At 43.5% G+C, this 27765-nt stretch overlaps 1 non-coding gene and 1 pseudogene across 1 annotated transcript; one reads left to right on the top strand and one right to left on the bottom strand.

Moving 5' to 3' along the window:
• The first annotated feature begins 14466 nt into the window (after nt 1–14466).
• Nucleotides 14467–14540, top strand: TRNAL-CAA (transfer RNA leucine (anticodon CAA)). The gene has a single exon. It is a non-coding gene; the product is annotated as a tRNA-Leu (tRNA).
• Nucleotides 14541–19687: 5147 nt separating this feature from the next.
• LOC136886932 (5S ribosomal RNA) lies at nt 19688–19812 on the bottom strand (annotated as a pseudogene).
• Between the last annotated feature and the right edge of the window lie 7953 nt (nt 19813–27765).

Raw genomic sequence — 27765 nt, 5'->3', positions numbered from 1 at the left:
ACGTATCGATACCACCATCGCTGTGGTAGAAGAACTGCATAGTAGAGGTATGACAAACGGTTATTTTTGTGTAACTGCTACATCTGTTACTGCTACAATAAAGTAACTGTGAAAAGTAACAGTTAATAATACCGTACAACGTTACTCACCTTTCATTCGTCACGGCTTCAAGCTTGTCTCGTTACAGCTGTGTTGCGAAGTCCCATTCATTCACTCGCACACGCGCGCACGCATCACTACACTGTTGAAAGTCAGTGCAGCAAACACACACATTGCTATTTGCTATACAGTTAACGAGAGGCAGACAACGGATGAAATGAGAAGACAATATAGTGTCTTTTCTGAAATCTAGAGGAGTGAGTTTGACAATGCTCTGATCAAGGGTAGAAAAGACAAGAAAACATGATGACCTGTCAGCCAAACCTCGATACAAATCGGTACAAGAGGATCAATGAAGTAAAATGAAGTAATGTCGTCAATAATATGTTATCTATAATATCAATAGGCCTATGGAAAGTGAGCATACTAATTTACTTATGGTACAAGAAAAATCATGCGGGTGAATGTTATAATACTATTATAATCTAGATATTTTGAGTCAACGATTACCAGATTACAGCAGCAGCAACTTAAACAAATACACTATAGTATATTTGACTTAAAGCAATCTCCTACGAACCGCTCTCACTTGGAAGACATGCGTACTATCTGAACTCTGAAGGTCACATTCTGTGTCTGTAAGCTGCTACTAGTGACAGTTACCACTTCTTAGTTACTCTTTTAACTAGTACGTTATTCTGTTGTCGTTACTCGGTAACCTGTTATTTTTTGTCCTCGTTATATTTGTAACAGTGACAGGCATGTAACAGTGACAAAGTAAGTGCTACGTTTCATTTTCAGCCATCTCTAGAGGACATATCACTCCTCCCCTCCACGAGGCACTGCTACTCATTATTAAAAATGGATACTAAAACATAATACAAGGGGCAGTCAAATAAAAACCGAACACATACTATAACGTTGCCATGGAATGGTTTTATTAAAAATAACTACTAAAAGCGTTAATACCTTTCTCCCGCTGGGAGACGAGACAATCAATTCCAGTTTTGTAGAAAGATGTAGATCACTGACGAATGCATAAACGCACCCACTCTTGCACTTCCTCGTGCGAATGAAACCAATGTCCACGAATGTCTTTCTTCAGGTCGCCAAATATGTGAAAATCACAAAGTGAAAGACCCGGGTTGCACGGAGGATGTTGAAGTGTTTCCCAACCAAATCGTTGAAGCGTAAACCTTTGGCCAGATTGGAAATATGAGGGGAGCATTATCGTGCAACAGGATGAATCCTTCGGAAAGCATTCCAGGGCATTTTGACTTTATGACGCGTCGCAGTTTCTGCAAAGTGTCTTCATAGCGCTGCGGGGGCGGATGACCTTCGATGTTAGGCCCCTTAAACCAACAAGCATCATCATCATCGCGCTGCCCATTGATTGTAGTTCCACGCTCGACGAAGTCGACAAGCAGAGGACTCCTGCAGTCAAAGAAGAAGGTCATCATGGGTTTACCGGAACTTGTGTGAACAGCTTTAGTGAGGGAGAATTGGGATGTTTCCATTGTTGGCCTTGCCGTTGCCCTCGGGCTCGAAATTGTGGCCCCATGTTTCGTCCCCTGTGACGATGTGGGACAGAAACGCATTCTCTTCCTCGTGGTACCGTTGCAGATGACTCAGAAAAAGTGACGCCATTCTGTCGATCTTTGGTCCGTCCGTCAGTTGATGCGGAACCCACTGCGCGCAAATTTTGCGGACATGCAAGTGATCTTTGATAATGGCATGCAGAGAGCCATGGCTAATACCGACCTGAACACGAATTCCTTCCTCCGTAATTTTCCGGTTTTCCCGGATAAGGCCATCAGTCCACCCTATCACATCAGGAATAATGGCTCATGGATCTGTCCTGGGTGCGCATCGTGAAGTGCACCCTTCTCGGAATCTCCTGTGACACTCGTACAAACTCATCATGGACATGCAGTGCTCGCCATACACAGCAGACATGCGGCGATGAGTTTCGCGTACTCCCGCACCCTCAGCCACCAGAAAACGTACCACACATCTTTGATTGCCTCCATTTCTACAGCTGGACGAACACACTAAACCAGTCCGCGCACCAACAAAGACATAACCCAACAACTGTATGCACCTGTGAGTTGTCACTATGTAGTAGAGATGGCTGAAAAATAACGTAACAGTTACTTTGTCACATTTACATGCCTGTCACTATTACAAATATAACGAGGACAAAAAATAACAGGTTACTGAGTAACGACACCTCTCTAAAGAACCCGAGAAACAAGAAAATGCCATTTGGTCCTTGTTTCAATGACGGTGAAATCCTGACATTCACCTCCCCGCGGTAGAGAGGGGGCAACGACTGCATGTAAAAATAATATTTTATATGCAGGCAGCTAACGAATGAAGGGACCGATTATCTCCCGGTATAAGGAGATACCCTATACCGAGTGCCAACAGTCTCTTGGAGAGTGGATGAGCGGGTATAGGTAAGGGCACTCTATTGTCCTGGGGACAAGAAATTGTTCCCAAAGGCGGAGGAACCAGTTTTGTCAACGGCATTAGGATGCAGAAGGCAACGGGAAACTACTGCATTAAAGATCCTGAGAGATATTCCAGTAAATCCACATGGCATGGCTGCAACGTCAAGATCGGAGCTGGCCGTGTGGATCGTTTACCTCCGTTTGGAGACGACGGGTTAAGAAGAAGAAGAAGAGTAACGACAACAGAATTACGTACTAGTGAAAACAGTAGCTAGGGAAGTGGGAACTGTCACTACAGTAGGGCCCACGAGAGTTGAAGTCTGACGTTTAGCGCCACCAGCGAGAAAAAGTTGACTAACGCTGTTCGAAAATGGCCTGTTGCTATGGCAACGATAACAGAGTTGCAACATTTTAGGACGCTATCACCACGTGGTTTGGCTTGCTCTCAGTCGTTTTTCTGATGTTATTCCGAATGGTACTGTGTTAGCTGTGCTAGTTGTTGCTGCTTAATGCGTTTGTTTTCAGAATATTACGTTAGGTGTTAGTTTAGTAGCCCCTTCTGGATGACTGACTGCTGTCGGCAAAGCAGTGAGTACTTTTTTTTACAAATATTTCGGTTCAGTGCTTTGTGTACATTACATGTCTGTACATTTTATTGCTATTTTCTGAGCAATTACGGGGGAAAGTCTAAATGTCTCCTTAATTCCATTATTGTCATTCATATTCTGACTGATTTCTTGTCTCGATGAAGTATCGTCTTCCTATTGTGTTTATTATACCGTAGTTTGTTTCTGAATTGTACAGATACCGTTAACAATCGGCGTTAAATAATAAAAAAAACTATCAGTGTGGGTAGTGTTGTTCTATACTGTAATTAACATGTGCATTTGTTGAGGTTATTGTCAGAAACTGATGTTTTTGTTAGTGATTATGAAATCTTTTATATATATCGATAATGTCGTGTTCTGTCTTAAATGCTGGAATTATTAACACTAGCTTAGGAACCGGTAAAGGGTAAATGAATTGCATTAGGCCTAGGCCTACATGTTTTATTATACACTCAGCCTGTCTGAAAGGGCGGTAGGCCGCAAATGGAGGGAACAATGACAACGCAGCGTACTTTGTAGTTACAGCTTTCGCCGCTCACCTGTCAGACTTCAACTCTCGTGGGCCCTACTATAGTAGCAGTTTACAGACACAGAATGTGACCTTCAGAGTTCAGATAGTACGCTTGTCTTCCAAGTGAGAGCGCTTTCGTAGGAGATTGCTTTAAGTCAAATACACTATAGTGTATAATTTACTCGATAGTGTATTTGTTTAAGTTGCTGCTGTCATCCGATAACTAAAGTGTAAACTGTTGTGACATGCGCATGCACTCTGAGAAGCCCTGCCATAATGGATGTGGCTGGCGTCCCAGATTGACCGGCGTCTTGGGTGGAAACGCGACCCGCACGGAACTTGTTGCAGCATTCCACAACAGTGGTATTCCACGGACATGCTGCCGAATACACAGTCAAGAACAGAATAACATCACGTTGGTCCTGTTTGGACGCATTTGGTAATAGCATCGCCATAGTTCACGGGGCCGCATTATAACACACGAACCTCGGCACGGTACGACTGCCTCACTAATGTCTTTGCCCACAGGTCCATGTCTATATACCCGCATCCGTGCCGCGCTGTGTTGCATGTCCGCTGCAACAACGCCCTCAAACGGAAACCTTTTGATCACGCCTTATATTTTCATAGAAGCGAAAAATACAACTATACAAATGAAAGTAGAAATGCTAACACAGTAGCGCAGTTGCGCAAATCAATACTGTAATAAAGTCGAACAACTCAAATTCAAAAAAGGTGAATTTTCTTGTTGACATAGGCCTAAATATATCTTAGAGCTGGAGTCATCCGAAAATTTGCGTAACGAAATAGTGTCATGTGTCAAAATGTGTGACGTGATGTTACCTAGCAACAGTACCTTGAGGGATGTACAAGTCATGGATCTGTATAAAGAGAGTTGTACAGGCCATGGATCCGTATAAAGTGGATCTGTCTAAAGAGAGTTGCATAAGCCGTGGATCTGTATAAAGAGAGCTGAACAAGCCGTGGATCTGTATTAAGAGAGCTGTACCGGCTGTGGATCTGTATAAAGAGAGAGCTGCACAAGCCGTAGATCTGTATAAAGAGGGAGCTGCACAAGCCGTGGATCTGTATAAAGAGGGTTGAACAGGCCATGGAACTGTATAAAGAGGGAGCTGCACAAGCCGTGGATCTGTACAAAGAGAGAGCCGTACAAGCCGTGGATCTGTATAAAGAGAGTTGAACAGGCCATGGAACTGTATAAACAGGGCTGCACAAGCCGTGGATCTGTATAAAGAGAGCTGCACAAGCCGTGGATTTGTATAAAGAGAGCTGCACAAGCCATGGATCTGTATAAAGAGAGCTGCACAAGCCGTGGATCTGTATAAAGAGAGAGCTGTACAAGCCGTGGATCTGTATGAGAGTTGAACAGGCCATGGAACTGTATAAAGAGGGCTGCATAAGCCGTGGATCTGTATAAAGAGAGCTGCACAAGCCGTGGATTTGTATAAAGAGAGCTGCACAAGCCATGGATCTGTATAAAGAGAGCTGCACAAGCCGTGGATCTGTATAGAGGGAGCTGCACAAGCCGTGGATCTGTATAAAGAGAGCTGCACAAGCCGTGGATCTGTATAGAGGGAGCTGCACAAGCCGTGGATCTGTATAAAGAGAGTTGCACAAGCCGCGGATTTGTATAAAGAGAGTTGCACAAGCCGTAGATTTGTATAAAGAGAGCTGCACAAGCCGTGGATTTGTATAAAGAGAGTTGCACAAGCCGTGGAACTGTATAAAGAGAGCTGTACAAGCCGTGGATCTGTATGAAGAGAGCTGCACAAACCGTGGATCTGTATGAAGAGAGCTGCACAAGCCGTGGATCTGTATGAAGAGAGCTGCACAAGCCGTGGATTTGTATAAAGAGAGTTGCACAAGCCATGGATCTGTATAAAGAGAGTTGCACAAGCCGTGGATCTGTATAAAGAGAGCTGCACAAGCCGTGGATCTGTATAGAGAGAGCTGCACAAGCCGTGGATCTGTATAGAGGGAGCTGCACAAGCCGTGGATCTGTATAGAGAGAGCTGCACAAGCCGTGGATCTGTATAAAGAGAGCTGCACAAGCCATGGAACTGTATAAAGAGAGCTGCACAAGCCGTGGATCTGTATAAAGAGAGCTGCACAAGCCATGGATCTGTATAAAGAGAGCTGCACAAGCCGTGGATCTGTATAGAGGGAGCTGCACAAGCCGTGGATCTGTATAAAGAGAGCTGCACAAGCCGTGGATCTGTATAAAGAGAGTTGCACAAGCCGTGGATCTGTATAAAGAGAGCTGCACAAGCCGTGGATCTGTATAAAGAGAGCTGCACAAGCCGTGGATCTGTATAGAGGGAGCTGCACAAGCCGTGGATCTGTATAAAGAGAGCTGCTCAAGCCGTGGATCTGTATAAAGAGAGTTGCACAAGCCGTGGATCTGTATAAAGAGAGCTGCACAAGCCGTGGATCTGTATAGAGAGAGCTGCACAAGCCGTGGATCTGTATAGAGGGAGCTGCACAAGCCGTGGATCTGTATAGAGAGTCTGCACAAGCCGTGGATCTGTATAAAGAGAGCTGCACAAGCCATGGATCTGTATAAAGAGAGCTGCACAAGCCGTGGATCTGTATAGAGGGAGCTGCACAAGCCGTGGATCTGTATAAAGAGAGCTGCACAAGCCGTGGATCTGTATAAAGAGAGTTGCACAAGCCGTGGATCTGTATAAAGAGAGCTGCACAAGCCGTGGATCTGTATAGAGAGAGCTGCACAAGCCGTGGATCTGTATAAAGAGAGCTGCACAAGCCGTGGATCTGTATAAAGAGAGTTGCACAAGCCGTGGATCTGTATAAAGAGAGCTGCACAAGCCGTGGATCTGTATAGAGAGAGCTGCACAAGCCGTGGATCTGTATAAAGAGAGCTGCATAAGCCGTGGATCTGTATAGAGGGAGCTGCACAAGCCATGGATCTGTATAAAGAGAGCTGCACAAGCCGTGGATCTGTATACAGAGAGTTGCACAAGCCGTGGATCTGTATAAAGAGAGATGCACAAGCCGTGGATTTGTATAAAGAGAGTTGCACAAGCCGTGGATCTGTATAAAGAGAGCTGCACAAGCCGTGGATCTGTATGAAGAGAGCTGCACAAGCCGTGGATCTGTATAGAGGGAGTTGCACAAGCAGTGGATCTGTATAGAGGGAGCTGCACAAGCCGTGGATTTGTATAAAGAGAGCTGCTCAAGCCGTGGATCTGTATAAAGAGAGCTGCACAAGCCGTGGATCTGTATGAAGAGAGCTGCACAAGCCGTGGACCTGTATACAGAGAGTTGTACAAGCCGTGGATCTGTATAAAGAGAGCTGGACAAGCCATGGATTTGTATAAAGAGAGCTGCACAAGCCGTGGATCTGTATAAAGAGAGCTGTACCGGCTGTTGATCTGTATAAAGAGAGCTGTACCGGCTGTGGATCTGTATAAAGGGAGCTGCACAAGCCGTGGATCTGTATAAAGAGACTGCACCGGCTGTGGATCTGTATAAAGAGAGAGCTGCACAAGTCGTGGATCTGTATAAAGGGAGAGCTGCACAAGCCGTGGATCTGTATAAAGAGAGCTGTACCGGCTGTGGATCTGTATAAAGAGAGCTGCACAAGCCGTGGATCTCTATAATGGGAGTTGAACAGGTCATTGAACTGTATAAAGAGGGTTGTATGGGCCGTGGATCTATATAAAGAGAGCTGCACAAGCCGTGGATCTGTAAAAGAGAGAGCTGCACAAGCCGTGGATCTGTATAAAGAGAGCTGCACAAGCCGTGGATCTGTATAAAGAGAGCTGCACAAGCCGTGGATCTGTATAAAGAGAGCTGCACAAGCCTTGGATCTGTATTAAGAGAGCTGTACCGGCTGTGGATCTGTATATAGAGAGAGCTGCAGAAGCCGTGGATCTGTATAAAGAGAGTTGCACATGCCGTGGATATGTATAAAGAGAGTTGCACAAGCCGTGGATCTGTATGAAGAGAGTTGCACAAGCCGTGGATCTGTATAAAGAGAGCTGCACAAGCCGTGGATCTGTATAGAGAGAGCTGCACAAGCCGTGGATCTGTATAAAGAGAGTTACACAAGCCGTGGATCTGTATAAAGAGAGAGCTGAACAAGCCGTGTATCTGTAAGTCGCGGCTAGACATCGGATTTGCCTGCAAATGCATTGTTTGCTGATATGTAGACCTTCAAAACCGGCAAGGAGTGCGTTTGAAGGTGAAAAGGGATTAATTATTAAGTTTAATAGTGCATATATATGCATACATATCAAATTTTGGATTTATTGTGCAAATTTTCTACTTTTATTGTGCATATTTTAACATCCTCTACAAGCAGTCTTCAAGAGAATGTAAAGTAATTAATGCTGAGAATTATTTCGGCAATGAAGGCGGTTCGAAGAAAACTAACACTTATCGAGACACACTTCCAAATCATGCCAGAATCAGTCAACAACCTAGAAACACGTGGATCTGGGCTACATCATGGTAGATATTAACAAATATTGGGCTGGTGCTGATGAAGTGGAATGTTTAACACCCACACTTGCTCCCGAATTAAGTACTGTACTGTCACATTCGTAGATGTAGAGAATGAAACGAAGCTAGTTTTAAGAGACAAACGCCACAGGTTTATACCAGAAAGCTTTCAGAAGACTGTTGTCGAGTACTGCCAAGCAAATTATGGACGGGGAAAGTAGGGTGTGCAGTGTAAAATGGAAGAGGAATGCGTATTTAAGTGTTTTCCTTTACTTTTGTATTTTTTTTCACGGTTTTCTAATGTGTTTTAATTAAGACACTGTGTCTTATCTGGGAAACATGTGCATATTATTTTAACAGTCAACACTGATAGATGTATTGACTAGCGTAATTCGATAAAAGTAATCCTTCCTCAGGAGTGCACTAAGACATTGTCAGTCCTTACCCCCCCCCCCCCCCCACACCCCATCTACGTCGATTTTCCGAAGACAAAAAAAAAATACGTGTTTATTTTTAAAGGAGATTCCAAACACCAGTTATCACGTCTGTAACATTTTCAGTTTTTGAAATATATAAGTATCCTCATAAAATCAATTCAACTAATTTTTTAACTTTCTTCACCCTCGTTAAATGGCTTTTCCGGAAACAAAAAGTACATGTTCCTTTAATTGTCCAGGAAATTCCAAATACCAGTTTCTACATGTGTAACATGTTAAGATTTTGAGTTATACAGTAGATATATTCATTTAAAAAATACACCCGTTTTTTCTGTTCTTTTCACCACCTGAGATGAATTTCCGAAAATAAAAATACATATTTCTTTAATTTAAAGGCGATTCCAAATACCAGTTTTCACGTCTGTAACATTTGTCTTGTAGATATTCTCATTTTAAAAATTCACCAATTATTCAGGTCTTTTAACCCCCTCAAGTGGATTTTCTGAAAACAAAAATACGTGTTTCTTTATTTTTAAAGCAGATTCCATGTGCCAATTATAACGTCTGTAACATCTTCAGTTTTTGAGATAAAAGAATCCTCATGAAAAGGATTGAACCCCTTTTTTGACTTATTTTAGCCTTAAGTCGATTTTTCGAAAACAAAGTCCGGCTCCATGGCTGAACGGTTAGCGTGCTGGCCCGGGTTCGATTCCAGGCACACCATACGTCAATTCATTTTTTCCGAAAACAAAAACATCTTTGTAATAACAATAATAATAATTCATAATCATTGCAATATGATTAAAATAATCAAATATAAAAAAAATAAAATACTTAATCGCCTCACGATTGGGCGTCAGTTGTAATCTAATTCAAAATATATGAATAAATAACTGAATAAATTACTAAAATAAATTAAATTAAAAATAATTAATCGAAATATCCTTAGTATGAGCGCCAGAGTTCACCAGAATGCATCCGTCAAATTTTGATAGAGCATGATAATTCTCTCTCCCAGGGCGTGTACCTCGGGTATCTTCGAGATTCGTATTGGCAACCTTTGAAACACAAACTATGAATCGCTTATGCATCGCTGTGTGACATCTGGCGTACACTTTACGTACTAGTACCGTTGTTGTTTACACAGCAAAGCCAAACTATAGAATTCATCCTGGGAACAAGTTTCGCATCGAGAAATGTTATATAATGTTACATAATGTGTGTATGACACAGTTGTTGGCTTAAGATGATAAAGGTTTAGAAAATTCATATCGATCGATCATATTAGCGATTCAATTCAGATTTCATTTCCATTCAGTTGGTAGTATTACCGGAACCGAGAGAGCTCCCTCCTTACTCCTCACCCCGTATAAAGAAATATCGCTAAAAGGTGCGCGGACTATACATAAAGCTGCGTACTTGCACATCTGCTTCAGGCCTTTCCTGACCTTCTGAAAACGACTAAATAGGTAAGAACTGCACCTAGGTTCATCAATAACTAACTATATACTAACTATAACTATATAACTATATAATTAACTATACTCTGAACAATATCCGTACATGAGTACCTCATCAACACACCGAAATAAACATAAAATACACTCACAAAGTACCACTGGAAGACTCCATATTTACAAGAAGAAGAAGAAGAAGAACGACAACAACAACAACAACGACAAAAACAGTGGGAAACCAAAAGCGAGGACCAAGCTACCATTTGCAGTCAGTCCGTTGAAAGTTCATTACAAAACATATATATATATATATATATGGATGATACCCTTCAATGTCTCTGTGTATCAACACAACTTGCATATTCTCATTATAATAACTTGTTATATCACACAGATACTGTACCTTATAATACTGTCTTCACTGACGCTAACAGTTTAAGATACATTCACTCGAGCAACACACGCTTGCGCTTCCAGATCATAAATTATGGAAAGTCTGAGATACAGTACTCCATAGCTTTCACCAACATATAATACCAAGCCGCCACAAGTGATACAATACCTTGTGCCTAAGCACTCCACAGTTGTAGGTTAGTACCACACTTCACATTTCACAAGACCACGTTCCACTGAAGTTACATCTCCTCCTCCTACCAAAGTATGAAGTCAAGTACTCTACGCCGTTTTCGCACATGCCTATATAGAACTCAGCCTTCCTCTACTCTTTTATAATACGTCTAGATTGATGTTGGCCATCCAGTCACGAATGGAAGATCCTCTTGTCATTCCAAGACAATAAGAACGTCAATGGACTCTGGGGTGTTGCACATGACTCATACAAAGTTTCCGAGTTGAAAATAGCACTGTTTTCCCATACGTTTGTACAAAACAAATTACTGATATAACATATGGAGACCTTCCAGCTTAAAATATTAAGAACAAAATATACAACTGAAATACTAAATCGAAGACTGCGAATAATAACTCTTTCTTCTGAATACAGTGTGAGGGTGTGATATATGTACTATCACAGTGTTTCTTTATTTTTAAAGGAGTTTCCAAATACCGGTACCAATTTTCACGTCTTTATACTGTTAAGTTTTTGAGCTATAGATATACTCATTTTAAACATTCGCTCTCTTAGCGACGGAATATCCGAAATTCCTTCCTTAGTGAGCGCCTACACTGTAATATAAATATATCCGTAAAATTTCATTTCTTTATGTCCAGTAGTTTTGGCTCGGCGATGATGAATCCGTCAGTCAGTCAGTCAGTCAGTCAGTCAGTCAGTCAGGACATGCTATTTTATATACAGGGCTATTCACCTAAGATGTCACACGGAAATAACTTCTAAACCATTAAAGATATCGGCATTCTGTTTTCATATTCGTAAATGGTACCCAGGAACTTGTAAAATAATGTGCTACGTATTCTCATGGATTGATTAATAACCGAGATATTGTTACTAACTCCATATTTTTAAATAGAATGGCACAAACTCATACAGCTGGTCTAAAAGTTCAACTGCGTACAAGTTCAAATATGTAAGTATTTTCAAAATCGGACAGTTAGTTTTTGAGATATCAATAAGAACAGAATGCGCTGTTTTGCATCCCGCATTATACAGCGTGAAGTCGGGCAAGGACATATTGACGCGCAAGAAGGTTCTTGGGTGTGATTCCAGCCACAGAATGGATACCAAGAATGTAAGCATATCATACACATGGGACACATGTGATGGGTTTGCAAAGTGTGTATGACAGGCGAACTCATGACAGGACAGGGAGGTGTGATGTTTTTAAAAAGGAAAAAAAATAATTACTTTGACTTCAAAGGAACATGACGAAAGATATAATTGTCACTGATTTGAGTGTACAGTAAATACTACTGTATGAATTGAGAAGTAAACATAATACAGGACACCGGAAGAGCTCCTTCTAGAAAATAAAATGAATAATGTCCGAATAATCTCCCTTCCCCGTTGTGTGTTTGCCAGTCATACAATAAAGTTACACTCCCAGGGTATGTTACGGTACATCACATTATGCGTACGATAGTTTACAATACATGCCTGGTATCCATTCTGTGGCTGGAATCAATGCCAGAAAACAGCTCGCATGCCAATACGACCTTGGTCGACCGTACGTTGTCTGATGCGGCACGCAAAAGCCCAAATACGTTCTTATTCATATCTCAAAAAGTAACTGTTCGATTTTGAAAATATTTAGATATTTGAATTTGTTCGCAGTTGAATTTAGGCCAGCTGTATGCTTTCCTGCCAGTCTATTTAAAAATATAGAGTTAGTATCGATATCTCGGTTATTAATCACCCCATGAGAATAAGTAGCACGTCATTTTACAAGACCCTGGGTCCCATTTACGAATATGAAAACAGAATGGCGATATCCTTAATGGTTCAGAAGTTATTTCCGTGTGACATCTTAGGTGAATAACCCTGTATATAGAGATGTGAGTGAATCGCGCGATTCTAGCAAAGCAATGTTACGTTTGCATTTCATAAAAATATTTAATGGCATGAAAACAGGTGCATAGTTAGTTTAAGAGCATATTTCACCAGCACCAGCACAGTTGCATGTTTATATTGGTGATTTATACAGCATATAGATCCGATGTCTAGTAATGGCTATCCGTCAATACTTCACATCACAAGCTGCACAGTTGCTAGGTAACACCGGCTCAAACATTTTACTGAAAGACATATTTATGATCATTTGATTTCCACGCAAAGAGGAATTTAGGGCAACACGAGCCAAAAGCCGCCACTGCTTATGGATGTTGAAGTGTTCACCTATCCCTATTTCTTCTAGAGTATTCCTGCCACGTAAAGATTCACGTCGCCGTAGGCACCATTCTAAGAATAGTGGATGACATTTCTGATGCCATGTGAGGCTCTGTTTTTATAAACACATGTTGTATACAGTTTCTTGTTCCGTTGTCTTGTCCACACAAACTCACATGTTTAATAACACACCATGGTATCATGATCTAGGGCCTCCTCCCTTCTCTCGTCCCTCACCACAGAACACCACAACATGACAAGGCCTTCTTGAAATGACTTGCAGTCTTCGTTTGTTATGTTTGTTCCAAACACAGACTAAAGAGACACACTGGAGAGACCTGTATATACCCTCGTAAATGCACTGATTGCGTTGAGAATCTATGGCTATACTACTATAGGACACGCCGTGAAATAACATCTCCAACCGTAATGTTCATTTATTTCCCTCTTTACACAGTTAAATGCAGGAATTATTAATGCACAAAACATACACCTATACGTCTACTTTATAGACCCTTCTTTGACGGAACGATCATCTATGGGAGATGAGTGGCAGCAGAAGAGACAAATCCACCGCCGTCTCGATCCTCTTACCAGGTGTATGCATAAGTCTTCTCCGGTTTCACTAAGAGATGACGCCAGCGAACAGTACGCAGTGTATGAAATTGACACATACATCAGTTTGTTCGTCTGACATTAACCTACCAACACATACAAGTTTAGTCCGCCAAAGTCTAGCGTCTGTGCTCATGTCGACGTTTGTAACTGAAAAAGAACATTTGCGCCACGCATTGCTTTTCTTATTTAATCAAAAGAAAACGGCTGTGGAAAGTCATCGTTTGCTGGTAGTAGAAACATGTGGTGAACACGCTCGATTGACTAGAACATGTGAGACATGGTTTTTGACAATTTAAACGTGTCAAGAAGACCATGCTTTGAGACCAGAGCGGTATTGTGTATTATGAACTCTTGAGGCCCGGCAAACCCTTTATTGCACAACGCTATCGCCTACAAATCACGCATTGATCGAATGACGACCGGAATGGACTAGAAGACATGTCGAAGTGATTTTGTTACACGCCAATGCGCCGTCTCACACAGCAAAACCAGTGAAAGATAATCGAAAGCGACTTTTCTTTTTTGCTACTGGCTTTACGTCGCACCGACACAGATAGGTCTTATGGCGACGGAGGGATAGGGAAGGCCTAGGAGTGGGAAGGAAGCGGCCGTGGCCTTAATGAAGGTACAGCCCCAGCATTTGCCTGGTGTGAAAATGGGAAACCACGGAAAACCATCTTCAGGGCTGCCGACAGTGGGATTCGAACCAGCTATCTCCCGGATGCAAGCTCATAGCCACACGCCTCTAACCGCACGGCCAACTCGCCCGGTGAAAGCGACTTTCAACCTATTAGGTCGTGTTACGTACATTTAGTACGTGATGAAGAGATGTTAAGTACAGAACAAAAATGGCCAACCAGACACCAATGGGATCCGAACCCACAACCTCCCGATTTCGCGTCGGCCCTCAACGGGCAACTTAAACGCACTCTACAGTGTAATGGTGGTAGTACCAGACCTGTAGCTTAGATCCTTTCCAACTAAACAAAGTTGGCCTAGGCCACCATAGCTTAATTGGTAGAGCAACCGACGCAAAATCGGGAGGTTGTGGGTTCGGATCCCACTGGTGTCTGGTTGGCCATTTTTGTTCTGTACTTAACATCTCTTCATCACGTACTACATGTACGTAACACGACCTAATAGGTTGAAAGTCGCTTTCGATTACAATGTGGTCGTGAAAATTCAATATTCATTGACTTGACCCTCAACGAGCAACTTAAACGCACTCTACAGTGTGATGGTGGTAGTACCAGACCTGTAGCTCAGATCCTTTCCAACAGAACAAAGATGGTCTGGGCCACCATAGCTCAATTGGTAGAGCAACCAACGCGAAATCGGGAGGTTGTGGGTTCCGATCCCACTGGTGTCTGGTTGGCCATTTTTGTTCTGTACTTAACATCTCTTCATCACATACTAAATGTACGTAACACGACCTAATAGGTTGAAAGTCGCTTTCGATTACAATGTGGTCGTGAAAATTCAATATCCAGGGAAAGATACCTTCAAAATTGCTTGGATGGGGCATCCTTCCACACTCGCCGTTCATCTCCGATCTAGCGCCATCTGACTCTTGCGACAACTACCGACGTATTGAACTTTGTTCCTTCCTTCCATAATTTTTTTTTTTTTTTTTTTTTTTTTTGCTAGGGGCTTTACGTCGCACCGACACATATAGGTCTTATGGCGACGATGGGATAGGGAAGGCCTAGGAGTTGGAAGGAAGCGGCCGTGGCGGAAGTGGCCCCAGCATTTCCCTGGTGAGAAAATGGGAAACCACGGAAAACCATCTTCAGGACTGCCGATAGTGGAATTCGAACCTACTATCTCCCGGATGCAAGCTCACAGCCGCGCGCCTCTACGCGCACGGCCAACTCGCCCGGTCCTTCTATAAACTGCAGGCAGGAGCCAGTTAGGTTTAGGTCAGATTTACGGCTTTATCGTCTCAAGGCTCTGTATATATCACTATTCTCCTATACCAAAGACAAGGGTCTCCTAACCAAAAGCAAAATCAAGAGTATACCTGAGTGAAAATCAATAAACGTCATTATTTAGAAATTATCAGCAAAATTATCCGCACTGCCATACAGTTTGTGTTCACCAAGACCCTAAGGTAGCGGATATCTGTGATCTATAAGATCATTAAGGAATTCTTGTTCCAATTTGCCCCATTGTTTTATTTGTTGGTCTGCGTAAATCTTGCAGTGTGCGTTACTGCAATTTCAATTGATGTCCGCTCAGTGGATCGTGTTTACTTTCCAGGATGGCTAGAATTACAACATAACTTCCACTCGTCGGAGTATTTCATGCGAACATGTATGACTTACTAGCTATATCGTCACCGCTGATGCTTTCTGCTATGCGATGGTCAGATAAATACTGACTAGCAGGAGAGTAGCGTGGTATTCTACTTAGATAAAGCTGTCGACCGAAACATGTTATAGAATTCATTTACGATATTCGTTAAAACTAACACAGTAGTTTTTCTTTTTTTTTTTTAAGTTTTTAAACAGTTACTCAATGGTTATGAAAGCATTTAAGTAAAATACTGATTACCTTTCGTTTTGTAAACTAGATCAACTCACCTCTTCGCATCAATGCAGCACGCGCTCGCAGAGCAACATGAAGTTGGAAATGGCTCGACGAATGGTTTGCCGCATAAGACAAGCAGGTTTTCTGGCATGTTATTCATAACTTACCTGAAAGATGGGCGAAGTGTGTAGAAGCTGATGGCCAATAGTTTAAATAAACAAAAAATGAATCTCCCTTGAAAATTACGTGTTTTCTTTACCACAAAAACCAGCAAAAACTTATGCATACACCTGGTAGACCATCAGCTGTTGTACGTTCGTTGATGCGACAATCATATAGAATGTGCAAAGTTGCTAACACCCCAGCTACTTTCCGCCAAGGGGCCGATGGCCGTCGATGTTAGGCCCCTTAAAACAACAAGCATCATCATCAACTTTCCGCCAATATTCAGAAATGCTGCTTTTACTCCGGACGCAACAGTGATCCCATCTATCGAAGATGAGTGTCAGCAGAAGAGACAAATCTCATCACAACAATGATCAATGTAATGTTATTGTTGATCAGTTTTTGTGAGTTTTCGATGTTGTAGGCCTTCGCACAATATTAGGGCATGTGGCAATCCTTCCTTTTTTCGCGACTCCTTCTTGTATTATTCTTCAATCGACCGTTCTTGTACGGTCTTTCTTCTTCTTCTTCTTCTTATTCTTTATCTGCTTACCCTACAGGGTCGGTTTTTCCCTCGGACGCAGCGAGGAATCCCACCTCTACCGCCTCAAGGGCAGTGTCCTGGAGCGTGAGATTTTGGGTTGGGGATACAACTGGGGAGACCAGTACCTCGCCTAGGCGGCCTCACCTGCTATGCTGAACAGGGGCCTTGGAGGGGGTATGGGAAGATTGGAAGGGATAGACAAGGAAGAGGGAAGAAAGCGGCCGTGGCCTTAAGTTTGGTACTATCCCGGCATTTGCCTGGAGGAGAAGTGGGAGACCACGAAAAACCACTTCCAGGAGGGCTGAGGTAGGAATCGAACCCACCTCTACTGAATTGACCTCCTGAGGCTGAGTGGACACGTTCCAGACCTCGTAGCACTTTTCAAATTTTGTGGCAGAGGCGGGAATCGAACCCGGGCCTCCGGGGGTGGCAGCTAATTGCTACACTAACCAATACACCACAGAGGTGGACCGGTCTTTTTCTCATTTTTTATAACTACTATCTTCACTATTTTCCTTGTCGATCTGGGCCGATCACCGCACGCTTTTACACCTTCAGACAATCACAACAAAAACCATTGTCAGTTAACACGATTAAACAATTTTCCATGTTAACAATACTCGGCGTTGAGATGGACTGAACAACAAAAATCTAAATTCATGATTATTCTATTATCATAGTCGGTATGGTAAAACTGTATAAGATAAGTAATCGGAACTTGTATTCTCTAAAACTTTTGTTTTGCAATACATTTATAAAAATTTAGTTACCTTCCCCTAAACTACCATTTCATACAGAGTGAATAAAATTATTTACAGCCTATAGTGCCTCATTTCTCGACTTTACATACCGATTTTCATTAAATTCTCTTTAGCCATTTTCTCGTAATGCACGTACATACAGTACATACATAGATGACGGAAAATTAAAAAGTACCGGGCGAGTTGGCCGTGCGGTTAGGGGAGCGCGGTTATGAGATAGTGGGTTTGAACCCCACTGTCGGCAGCCCTGGAAATGGTTATCCGTGATTTCCCTTTCTTTCTTTCTTTCTTTTCTTTTTTTTTTTTTTTCTATTTTGCTTTACGTCGCACCGACTCAGACAGGTCTTACGGCGACGATGGGATAGGAACGGCCTAGGAATGGGAAGGAAGCGGACGTGGCCTTAATTTAGGTTCAGCCCCAGCATTTGCCTGGTGTGAAAATGGGAAACCACGGAAAACCATCTTCAAGGCTGCCGACAGTGGGATTCGAACCCACTATCTCCCGAATGCAAGCTCACAGCTGCGCGCTCCTAACCGCACGGCCAACTCGCCCGGTGGTTTCCCATTTTCACACTAAGCAAATGCTGGGGCTGTACCTTAATTAAGGCAACGGCCACTTCTTTCCCACTCCTAGGCCTCTCCTATCCCATCGTCGCCATAAGGCCTGTCTGTGTCGGTGCGACGTGAAGTAAATAAAAAATAAAAAATTAAAAAGTGCATTTCCTTGTTACTGTAGACACGACCGATACTAAAATACCATTCGTTTTTACATTCTTAGCAATGTACAGACAGAGCGCTTATTTTATATGTAGGTCTATAGAGAGAGAACAAAACGTAAAATTTGTCGACTGCCCATGGTTATGATCGAAGTGCTGGTGGTGTGTTATAAACACACTGGCCTACATGTTCTCATTTCATAGCGAGATGGATCTTCAGTATAGTTCTAAGAATTAGTTCTCTTCCTCACGAGTGCGCTTGTTCAAGGCTTGTAGTCTTTCGAGCAAGTCATGGCGGATAATATGACGATACAAGCAAGGCCCCCTATGAACCTGTCACGAGATATCGCACCTTACAATTAAATGGCGGTGAGCAGTAGGCTTAGGATGCTCTTAGCATTGTAAAAATTACTTCGTGCACAGAATGGAACGAACATACTAAGCAATATCCCATGTCTTAGGAGAAACCAGAATGGCGAAGTTAAGTGCGTAAGGTGTATGATGCAGGATAAGTAGCATCCAATTTTACATAGAATGTTATTATACCTATTCCCAAGAAAACAAGTTCTGACAATTGTGAAAATTACCGCACCATTACTTTAGTGTCTCACGCTTGTAAAATTCTCTCTTATTTTCGGAAGAATGAAAGGAAGGGGGAAGATCAGTTTCGATTTCTCTTTCTTTCTTTCTTTCTTAATCTGCTTTCCCTCCAAGGGTGTTTTTTTTCCCCTCGGACTCAGCGAGGGATCCCACCTCTACCGTTCAAGGGCAGTGTCCTGGAGCGTGAGACATTGGGTCGGAGGATACAACAGGGGAGGATGACCAGTACCTCGCCCAGGCGGCCTTACCTGCTATGCTGAACAGGGGCCTTGCGGGGGGGGGGATGGGAAGATTGGAAGGGACAGACAAGGAAGAGGGAAAGAAGCGGCCGTGGCCTTAAGTTAGGTACCATCCCGGCATTTGCCTGGAGGAGAAGTGGGAAACCACGGAAAACCACTTCTAGGATGGCTGAGGTGGGAATCGAACCCACTTCTACTCAGTTGACCTCCTGGGGCTGATTGGACTCCGTTCCAGCCCTCGTACCACTTTCAAATTTCGTGGCAGAGCCGGGAATCGAACCCGAGCCTCCGGAGGTGGCAGCTAATCACACTAACCACTACACCACAGAGGCGGACTCAGTTTAACTTCTGAAGAAATATAGGAACTCTTCAAGCAATGCTGACTTTACGTCTGATCTTTTTTTTTAATGCTATTTATTCGGGACTTCAACCTAAGAAGATCTTTTGCCCCTACTTTGCAGAATATGTTGTGAACCTGCGTGTATTTGGAAATTTCGGAAGTGTAAAGTGTTGAATGTGAGGAAAGGAACATTAAGGACGACACAAACACCCAGTCCCCAGGCCAGGGATATTAATCATTTACAATCGGGAATCGAACCCGGGGCCGCCAGGTGACAGGCGGACGCGTTGCCCCCTACAGCGCGGGGCCGGGCAAAGGAGAACGGAGCCAACGGCACGTGGTGTTCCCAAGCGGTCACCCATCCAAGTACCGGTACTGACAACGTCCAATGTTGCGTAACTGCGGTGATTGGATGAGAACCGGTGCATTCATCACGGTACGGCCGTTGCCTGCGTCTGATCTTACAGGACCGAATTAAGAACAAGTCCACGTACATGACATTCGTACATCTAGAAAAGGCATTCAATAATTTTGGGTGGACCAAGCTATTTGAGATTCTGAAGGTGATCGGAATCAGATACCTAGAACGAAGAATTATGTACAATCTGTATAAAAATCAGTCTGCAGTGATAAGAATCAAGAGCTTTGAAAAAGAAGCAGCAATCCAGAAAGGAGTGAAGCAAGACTGCAGTTCCCTTTCAATGTTTACGCAGAACAGGCGATAAGGGAAGTAAAAGAGGAATTTGGTCCACCTCTGTGGTGTAGTGGTTAGCATGATTAGCTGCCACCTCCGGAGGTCCGGGTTCGATTCCCGGCTCTGCCACGAAATTTGAAAAGTGGTACGAGGGCTGGAACGGGGTCCACTCAGCCTCGGGAGGTCAACTGAGTAGAGATGGGTTCGATTCCCACCTCAGCCATCCTGGAAGTGGTTTTCCATAATTTCCCACTTCTCCTCCAGGCAAATGCCGGGATGGTCCCTCACTTAAGGCCACGGCCGCTCCCCTCCTCCTTCCTTGCCTGTCCCATCCAATCTTCCCATCCCCCACCAAGGCCCCTGTTCAGCATAGCAGGTGAGGCCGCCTGGCCGAGGTACTGGTCATTCTCCCCAGTTGTATCCCCCGACCCAAAGTCTGAAGCTCCAGGACACTGCCCTTGAGGCGGTAGAGGTGGGATCCCTCGCTGAGTCCGAGGGAAAAACCAACCCTGGAGGGTAACAGGTTAAGAAGAAGAAGTTATGCCGATGATACTGCTATTTTAACTGAGACAGCAGAAGACCTGGATAAATTACTGGACAGAGTCTTGGTGAAGAAGTACAAGATGAAAATGAATAAACCCAAAACAAAAGTAATGGAGAGCAGTCGAATAAAGTCAGGTGATGCAAGAAATATTAGATTAGGTAATGAAGTGTTAAAGGAAGTAGATGAATATTGTTGCTTGAGTAGTAGATAGCTGAGGATAGCAGAAGTAAGGAGGACATAAAATTCAGAGTAGCACAAGCAAGGAAGGTCTTTCTTAAGAAAAGGATTTTGGTCATTGATATAGGAGTTAGGCAGATGCTTTTGAAGACTTTCTTCTGGAGCGAGGCATTGTATGGAAGTGCAACATTGGCAATAACTAGTTGAGGAAGAGTGAAATGCGGAGTTACAGAAGAATGATGAAGGTGAGATGGATAGATCGAAACATGAATGAAGATATACTGAATCGAATTAGTGAGAGGAGATCGACTTGGAGAAATTTGGATTCAACATTAATTTCGGTCATATAGGATATTTTATTTTTCAACCCTTCTCACCCTCCACCCCGCCTTCTTGATAGGGGATGATGTTGGACTTAAACGGCATCCGGTGTGTTACAATTCATCCCAGCGACCCCGTAAACTATCAGTCCAAGTTTGGTTGAAATAGCTCCACGTGATACAGAGCTATGCTGGAACATACACACATCCATTTTTATAGATTACAAAGTGTTCATCCCTCTCCCCTCCCGCAGTGTGTGGTAGGAAGAGTTTTATAGGAACTTTTAGCAAGTTCTAAAAATTTCTACCCAAATGTTTTATAATGTTAACCTTTGAGGGTTTTCGGCGAAGTAAGGATGGGAAACGGCTAGGACTGGGAAGGAAGCGGCCTGTACTAAATTAAGGCCCAGCATTTGCCTGGTGTGAACATGGGAAACCACGAAAAACCATCTTCAGAGCTGCCGACAGTGGGGTTCGAGCCCACTAACTCCCGGATTCGAGCTCACAGCTGCGCGCCCCTAACCGCACGGCCAACTCGCAGACAACAAATGATCAGCAGTTTCTTCAAACCAGTAAGCGTGTGAAGTGTAGCCAGTGAAGGTGTGCCTTGATTGCCATATTCTAATTCTGTCCTGCACTAATTATTCTGTATTTCGTAGTGCATTATATCTTGTAAGTTACGGTATACTAAATAACGTTTGTATTTCTTCTTCTTCTTCTTAACTGTTTACCCTCCAGGGTTAGCTTTCCCTCGGACTCATCGAGGGATCCCACTTCTACCGTCTCAAGGGCAGTATCCTGGAGCGTGAGGCATTGGGTCGGGGATACAAATGGGGAGAATGACCAGTATCCCGCCCAGGCGGCCTCACCTGCTATGCAGAACAGGCGCCTTCTGGGGGGGATGGGACGATTGGAAGGGATAGATAAGGAAGAGGGAAGGAAGCGGCCGTGGCCTTAAGTTAGGTACCATCCCGCCATTTGCCTGGAGGAGAAGTGGAAAACCACGGAAAACCATTTCCAGGATGGCTGACGTGGGAATCGAACCCACCTCTACTTATTTGACCTCCCGAGGCTGAGTGAATCGCGCTCCAGCCCTCGTACCTCGGGCCTCCGGGGGTGGCAGCTAATCACACTAACCACTACACCACAGAGACGGACTTGTATTTCTTAAATTCAAAACACTGTATTGTACACGTTCTTTTTACTAAATATAGTATTTAAATATGTACTATAGCTCATTTCATAAGTTAATTAGTTTAATACGGACTTTCATTAATTCGGACAACCTGGAGTCTTAATTAGTCCGGATTAATGAGGATCTACTGTACATACAATGACCTCCGTTTATATTACTGTAACATGGATGTATGTGTATGTATGTAGATCTGGAACATATGGAGAAATTTCAACCAAACTTGGTACACATATGGCTTACTATCTGGAAAACAAAAATACTGTGGGCTTAAGCCACCCCTAGCATCCCTAGAGATTAGTCTTGAATCCACAGTATTTTTTACAATTTTGTTTAATATCGCACTGTCTTATGGCGACGATGGGTTAGGAAATAGCTAGGAGAGCGAAGGAAGCGGCCGTGGCCTTAATTAAGATACAGTCCCAGCATTTTCCAGATGTGAAAATGGGAAACCACCGAAAACCATCTTCAGGGGTTGGAACCCACTATTTTCCAAGTTCAAGCTCACAGCTGCGCGACCCTAATCGCATGGCCAATTCGCTCTATTGCAACGAGTCGCCGCCTTCTTGGATCTGTAAGTAACCTGTACTTGACGAACCGGGTATCGAGTTTTACCAAGAACGACATGGGTATATTGTGTATCTACAGCTATAGAATTCTCGTTCCTCGACGTCCTGAGGAGAATGGAATCCAGGCAATTTCACATTAACCTTTTTGTCACTACGAAAGTGTGTACACATGGCATATTACGATATCAATGAGGCTACAGTGCCTGTCTCGGTACATGTTCCTGACCACCATTTCATGAGATATGTAGGTCATGTGAAAGTTATTACCTAGCTAATATACGGGTAGAATTACCTAATGTTATTCTCAGAACAGCGCGATTAACATTGGCTGGTTATTGATAACAATAATTAAAATACTTTCCAAAGATGTCTACTATTCTCATACGGATTATTATTATTATTATTATTATTATTATTTACATATTTTATGCCCACATTGGAGCAATTATATCAAACTATATGCATCTTCAAAGAATCAACTGGGAATTGAGCTTTCATTATCTTTCTCCGCTCCCAAAACCTCTTCATTCCTTCCGACCTGGCTGCCTTTTCTTCATCAGATATGACATATTGTTTTCGTTGCAGAGTGTTTAGTGTAAGTCTTAAATGTTTTGTTATTATTATTATTATTATTATTATTATTATTATTATTATTATTATTATTATTATTATTATTCCTTTCTTAATTCCTTTTACACTCCAGGGTTGGTTTTTCCCTCGGACTCTGCGAGGGATCCCACCTCTACCGCCTCAAGGGCACTCTCCTGGAGCTTCAGGCTCTGGGTCGTGGGATTCAACTGGGAAGGATGACCAGTACCTCGGCCAGGCGGCCTCACCTGCTATGCTGAACAGGGGCCTTGGAGGGGGATAGATGATTGGAAGGGAAAGACGAGGAAGAGGGAAGGAAGCGGCCGTGGCTTTAAGTTAGGTACCATCCCGGTATTTGCCTGGAGGAGAAGTGGGAAACCATGGAAAACCACTTCCAGGATGGCTGAGGTGGGAATCGAACCCACCTCTACTCAGTGACCTCCCGAGGCTGAGTGGACCCCGTTCAGCCCTCGTACAACTTTTCAAATTTCGTGGCAGAGCAGGGAATCGAATCCGGCCTCTGGGTGTGGCAGCTAATAACACTAACCACCACACCACAGAGACGGACGGTCTGAAACATCATCAGAATGTTGGCCGGTATGCCAGGACAGATGGTGGTATACAATTTCTAATCACTGGATTGCGTGCCAAAAGCCTTGATTACATTCCAAACCTCTGTGCAGTGCTCATATGGAGTGAAGGCATATCATCCTGTTGATGGCGATTCGTCCGTCGGATGCCGACATAAAGCCACCGGATGGTGTTATTCGACAGGAGTAGGCTATCTGCCGGGATCGGGTTTCACCCTCTCCCTTGCTCCTATCGTATATCACGTCATTAATTTCATTTCATTAGCTTCTCTGATGAGGTTGACGTCGGGAAGGGCTTCCGGTCGTAAAAACTCTCTACGAAGATTCTTCTCACTTCATATCCGACCCTATACAGAAACGGGACAAGGGTTGGAGATATTAAGTAGCGAGTGGTGCGATGGGCAGTGTTGCCATCTTAGCGGATTTTCCGCTAAATTTGGCGGAATTACTAGACGGTCGGCGGAGAAATATATCATTTAGCGGACAGCGGATTTTTCGGCGGAATTCTAGATTTATTATAGCGGAATTTAGCGTTTAATCCATTTTAGTTTTTTTTTTTAATTTGTACTCCAGTCTGTCTCCGAGCTATTCCGCATTTCTTCTGAGGAGCAAGCAGTCACATGAGGAAAATATGTTATTTGGATTTGTTGTTATGAGATCATGATATCATAAATTTGTAATATGTGGGGAAAGGTTACTTATCTCTTAGTTGACGAATGACGACAGATAATGAAACTGTGAGAGAGTAGCATTTATATTTATGCTAAGAAGGAAGACCGTTTAATGAACTGGCCTGTTCTGTGTGTGGCCCCTGAGGTAGGGGATTCACCTAGTTTGCACCCGGCAGTAAAACGCCAACAAGTTCTAGCTCGCCGGCTCGCAGGCAGGGGATTAATCACAGTGAAACTCACAGATCAGGTGAGTGCAGACATTTACTTTTATTATTATTATTATTATTATTATTATTATTATTATTATTATTATTATTATTATTATTGCTCATTATTTGAGATCAGATTTCTTGGCGGAATTTTAGCGGATTTTTAGTAGTATTTAGCGGATCTTGAAAATATAAGTACCGGGCGAGTTGGCCGTGCGCGTAGAGGCGCGCGGCTGTGAGCTTGCATCCGGGAGATAGTAGGTTCGAATCATACTATCGGCAGCCCTGAAGATGGTTTTCCGTGGTTTCCCATTTTCACACCAGGCAAATGCTGGGGCTGTACCTTAATTAAGGCCACGGCCGCTTCCTTCCAACTCCTAGGCCTTTCCTATCCCATCGTCGCCATAAGACCTATCTGTGTCGGTGCGACGTAAAGCCCCTAGCAAAAAAAAAAAAAAAAATATATAAGTTGGCAACACTGGCGAAGGGTGATCCAAGAATGCCTGCGAAAATCAAAGGCAAGGTTTATAACACTGTGATCATACCAGCAAAGTCATGGGCCGGACGGCCAAGCATAATCAGAACCTGCACGTAGCGGAAATGAGAATGCTAGCTAGCAGTTGCGGCTGGTGAATTCTCTGAATAAAATAATCTCGTGTCCTCGTTTTTTCAGGCACACTCTCATTGCAGTGTACCATTTTATCCACATACCAGTTCTCCTGTCATTCTTAAATTTCTGGCAGTAGCGGGAATCGAACCTAGGCTCCCAAGGACAGCAGCTAACAGTGCTGCTAACCGTTACCCTACGAACGCGGACAATTCTATGCCTGTTTGTCACTTTTACCCAAAGTTAACAATTGCATAACGTCCGCCTCTGTAGTGTAGGGGTTAGTGTGATTAGCTGCCACACCCGGAGGCCCGGGTTCGATTCCCGGCTCTGCCACACAATTTGAAAAGTGGTACGAGGGCTGGAACGGGGTCCACTCAGCCTCGGGAGGTCAAATGAGTAGAGGTGGGTTCGATTCCCACCTGAGCCATCCTGGAAGTAGTTTTTCGTGGTTTCCCACTTCTCCTCCAGGCAAATGGCGGGATGGTACCTAACTTAAGGCCACGGCCGCTTCCTTTCATCTTCCTTGTCTATCTCTTCCAATCTTGCCACCCCCTTCCCCGCCGCAAGGCTCCTGTTCAGCATAGCAGGTGTGGCCACCTGGGAAAGGTGCTGGTCATCCTCCCCAGTTGTATTTAAGACCCAGAGTCTCACGCTACAGGACACTGCCCTTGAGGCGGTAGAGGTGGAATCCCTCGCTGAGTCCGAGGAAAAAAACCGACCCTGGAGGGTAAAAACAGATAAAGACGAAGAAGAATATAATCGACAGCGTATGTCTCTTTTCTCATAAATCTATTTTGTTACTTGCTTTACGTCGCACCGACACAGATAGGTTTTATGGCGACGACGGGACAGGAAAGGCCTAGGAATGGGAAGGAAGCGGCCGTGGCCTTAATTAAGGTAAAGCTCCAGCATTTACCTGGTGTGAAAATGGGAAACCACGGAAAACCATCTTCAAGGCTGCCGACAGTACGAATCGAACCCACTATCTCCCGGATGCGAGCTCACAGCTGTGTGCCCCTAACCGCATGGTAAACTCGCCCGGTTTCTCATAAATCACGAATTCACGATGTTTTATTTAATTTTCCAACTAAGAAGGTATTTTTATGAAATCAATCAATCAATCAATCAATCAATCAATCAATCAATCAATCAATCAATCAATCAATCAATCAATCAATCAATCAATCAATCAATCAATCAATCAATCATCACTGATGTACATTTTGGGCAGTAGCCCAAGTGGTAGATTCCCTATCTGTTGTTTTCCTAGTCCTTTCTTGAATAATTGCAAAGAATTAGGAAAATTATTGACCATCTTCCTTGGTAAATTATTCCAGTCCCTAACTCATCTTCCTGTAAATGAATATTTGCCCCAATTTGTCCTTTTGAATTCCAACTTTATATTCATATTATGCTCTTTCCTACTTTTAAAAACACCACTCCAGCTTATTCGTCTACTAATGTCATTCCACGCCATCTGACAGCTCAGAACATAACACTTGGTTGAACAGCTCGTCTCCTTACTCCCAAGTCTTCCCAGCCCAAATTTTGCAACATTTTTGTAACGCTACCCTTCTTCTTCTTCTTCTTCTTCTTCTTTATATGTTTACACTCCAGGGTCGGCTTTTCCCTCACACTCAGCAAGGTACCCACCTCTACCGCCTCAAGGGTAGTGTCTTGGAGCTTCAGACTCTGGGTTGGGGGATACAACTGGGAAGGATGAACAGTACCTCGCCCAGGCAGCCTCACCTGCTATGCTGAATAGGGGCCTTGCGGGGGGATGGGAAGACTGGAAGGGATAGACAAGGAAGAGGGAAGGAAGTGGCCGTGGCTGAAAGTTAGGTACCATCCTGGCATTTGCCTTTACGAGAACTGGAAAACCACGGAAAACCACTTTCAGGATGGCTGAGATGGGAATCGAACCCACCTCTACTCAGTTGACCTCCCGATGCTGAGTGGACCCCGTTCCAGCCCTCGTATCACTTTTCAACTTTTGTGTCAGAGCCGGGAATCGAACCCGGGCCTCCGGAGGGTGGCAGCTAATCACACTAACCACTACACCACAGAGGCAGTCTAGATGATTACCAATCTACATAATGGGAAGATTTTTAATGCATGACCGTGATGACAACAAACATGGACAAATGCCAACTATGAAAATATATAATTATTATCCAATTCAGCTAAGAGTTGATACATTTTATATTAGAAACATCACCAAAGTCCAGGTTAGATCATA

This window comes from Anabrus simplex, chromosome X, assembly GCF_040414725.1.
Source record: "Anabrus simplex isolate iqAnaSimp1 chromosome X, ASM4041472v1, whole genome shotgun sequence".
NCBI lineage: Eukaryota > Metazoa > Arthropoda > Insecta > Orthoptera > Tettigoniidae > Anabrus > Anabrus simplex.
This window is presented reverse-complemented; position numbering and strand designations above follow the sequence as displayed.